Source organism: Peromyscus eremicus, chromosome 8b, assembly GCF_949786415.1.
Source record: "Peromyscus eremicus chromosome 8b, PerEre_H2_v1, whole genome shotgun sequence".
NCBI lineage: Eukaryota > Metazoa > Chordata > Mammalia > Rodentia > Cricetidae > Peromyscus > Peromyscus eremicus.
The window spans coordinates 27,296,873-27,300,366 of record NC_081424.1 but is presented as its reverse complement, the minus strand read 5'-3'; positions in this window follow the sequence as shown (position 1 = coordinate 27,300,366).

Here is a 3,494-nt window from a genome sequence, read left to right as displayed (position 1 = left end):
CTTTGGTTTTGATTATTCCTTTCTTCAGTCTCAAATATTGCTTCCATTGTTCTGTGTAGTGTAGACAAATTTCTAAATTCTCTTATTAAATAAAAAAAATATGGAGCCAAATATAGGGATGAAAGCCTTAGATCAGGGAAACAGGGAAAGCCACCAGCCAACCTGACCTCACCAACTCTGTAGCTTCTAAATGTGAGCTACTTCCTATCACCCATGCTTTTATTGCCTTGCTGTTCTGCCCTGTCTTTGGCTCTCTTAGCCCAGCTACCTCACTTCCTCTTTGTACACAGCTCTGTCACTTTCAGTCTGTCTGTACAGAATTCAGGCCACTATGGTTGCTACTGGGATTCAAGGCATGTGTCACCACGGTTGCCTCTGTTCCCTAGTATGGCCTTGAACACAGAGATATGCCGGCTAAGGGATTAAGGGTGTGTGCTGCCTGACTTCTTGTTTACTTAAAATGGCTTGCTATATCTTCTGATCTCCAGGCAAACTTTATTAAATCACAAATAAAATATTACCATATTTCAGCACAAATAAAATATCACCAGTGTAGGGTTGGATTAGTGGACACGGATTCTTTTAGCCTGTTTGTATCATAGAAAGGTTTTCTTTCTTTTTCAACTCTGGCAAACAGCCTTGCCAGATACCCTAATCGAGGTTGGCATCCACAGTCTTTTAGAAATTGAAGTACATCACCCTAAATTCTTGTTTTTAAAGTTTCCATTGCAAAAATAGCTTTCTCTTGATGGCTCTGTAAATTGTGATTTTTCTCTTGTGGCCTTGAATACCCTCTATTTGTTCTTTATATTTAATGTTTTAACTATAATATTCCATAAAAAATTTCTTTCCTGGCCTTGTCTATTTGGTGTTCTATTTGCTTCTTGCATCTGAATGGGTATGTGTTTTCTTAATTTAGGGAAGTTTTCTTCTATGAGCCTGTTGAAGATCTGGACAGAGCAACTGATGTGGTTCTTTTCCACTCATGCCTATAATTCCAATCTTTGTTCTTTTCACCATTTGTCCCATAATTCCTGTGTGTATCTTTCCTTTGTGTTTTTAACAGATTTTTTTTTTCATATTCTGTGATTTTGTGACTTCATTGTTCTATTACCTTCGAGTTCTACTCTTCTGATTTTTCATTATCCATTCTACTTGGAAGACTCTCCTCATGAGCTTCTTAATTGGGTTATTGAAATACCTAACCTTGTCTTCATCTAAACTTTATTTCTCTTCAAAAGTTCCATCTCTTTCCTGAGTTCAGTTTTCAAATCCTGAATTGTCTTTGTCATATCATCCATCCATATATTTATCTTTTCTTGGCTATCACTCATGTGTTTATCCCTATCTCATTTAAGTGTATTGCTTTATTTGTTCCTTTCCTTAAATTCCTGGGATTCTTCGATGACTTTTATAATTGTCTTTTTAAATTCTGTGTCCTGGGATCATCTAGGTGATTCCCATTGAAGGACGTTATTTTTTTTTTAATAGGATGAGGGGGGTTGGAGTGAGAGAAGACATCCTGTCTTGGCCATTCCTACTGTTTGTGGTTTTGCCCTGTGACCTGGGTGTGTGGACATCTTCCCTTGGCTGTGTGCCTGACATGGAATTCCAGCCTGCTTCAGGATGGGTTGTGTGGCCAGAACTAGGCTTGGGAATGTGGAGCTGGTGGAGATGTGGGTGGTTCAGTGTAGCATCCCCAGGGAAAGCCAGTGGGCAACTGGACCTACAAGCTAAGCCTGTAAATGGAGGAACTGGCGTTTTGATTTTTTATTACTTTTCTTTCACGCTTAGAATTTCCATCTGAATTATGTCTTTTTTTTTTTTTTAGTCCTATGATCAGTGTCTTTAACTTGTCTTTTTTAAATTATTTTTGACAGTATTACTAGTCATTTTAAATATTTATCAATGAACACCAACTAAGTCCCAGTGGATCCCGTGGTCTACTGCTTACATTTTCCTTCTGTTTTGCTTTTTCTATTGGTTTCCCACTTCCCTTAATTATATGCCTTGCTTTATTTTGTATGAATTTTGTAGTTGTCTTTAGTTAGAAACAAATAATCCAGTCTCATTAATAGGAGGATAGATCGTCCTTAATTTTGTTTGTGGTTGCTGTTTCTTGGTTTTAATCAAATGAAAGTGATTGGAAAATTACTTTGTACTGCCACAACATGGTTCCTCTGTACTGCCTCTGTGTTTCTTTGGATTTTGTTATTGGCTTTATTTTCCTCTAAACTCTCTGTGACATTTCATTAGTTTCATGCTTTCAGTGATGAGATCCCAAACCTTTCTGCCTAGCAAATCTTTCTTTTCAGTGAAGCCCTTTGCCTCCAGTGGCCCAAATTGATATATTCACTAAGTGATATGGAGATCGTTCAGTCCCGAATGCTCACAACTGCATAATAGGCTGATTTCTACCGTGGCAAGTCCATTAGTAATTAATTAACTCTTATTATTATGCACGTTTGCAGGCTGTGTGTATGGGGCACAAGTGTTCTGGCACATGCATGGAGGTCAAAGATAACTTCAGGGGAATCACTATTCTCCTTTGATCTTAACTTGAGTTTCAAGGTTCGAAAGACTGTCAGGCTTGCATGGTAAGCACATTTAATTGCATTTAATCTTATTGGCCTGACTTGCTCATTCCTTAATTTCTGGGTGATGCCTTCAGTAAGTGCTATCACTTCTCAACAGTATTGCTACTTTTCCAAAGTTTTCCTGTCTTATTCCTTCTTTAACTCTCTTCGCCCATTCTAAACAATCATTGAATCATATTTTTTTTGTTGTTGTAATGATTCTTTAGCTAGTGTCCCTGTTTAAAAACCTTAGAGACAGATAAATTCCCTTGACAACAGACACTGATATATACTGTTAAGTAAACTATTAGTTGAATTAGCTAAGGCAGATTACTCAACAGTTTTGTGCTTCTGGGACCCTATCTGTAAAACGGGTATGATAATGATAATACCTACCCAGAGCAGACTCCAGGCAAACACGACAATGGTCTCTCCTTCCTCTCTCACCCATTCACCTTTGCAATGCAACTTTGCAACTCTTATCATCACCACATGAAGTTGACTTCCTCTCTGGGCTGGACTGTGACCAGCTTTTGTCAACAAAATGAATAAGACCTGATGGTGTCTGTTCTGAGGCTAGCTTCCAGGTCCTGGAATGTATCTGCTCTCAGAAGTTTTCCATCTCTGTGTTAGCAATCCTGGATAAATCTTTTAAGGGGGAGAAAGACCATACATGATAGAGATAGATTCTGAACTGATGCCATTACAAAGCACCCCATACCCAGCCGACCTAGCTACAGCCTAAAGATTCCATGTGACTTCAGCCAAAATAAAAAATGCTGCCCAACGATAGAGTCCCATGCTAGATAAACAGCTATCTTCTAAGGTACTGGTACTTTGTGTGATAGAAGAGGACAACTGATTACCACCTACGTTTGTACTGAAGATTAAGTGTGTAGATATGTGTGAACAGCTAAG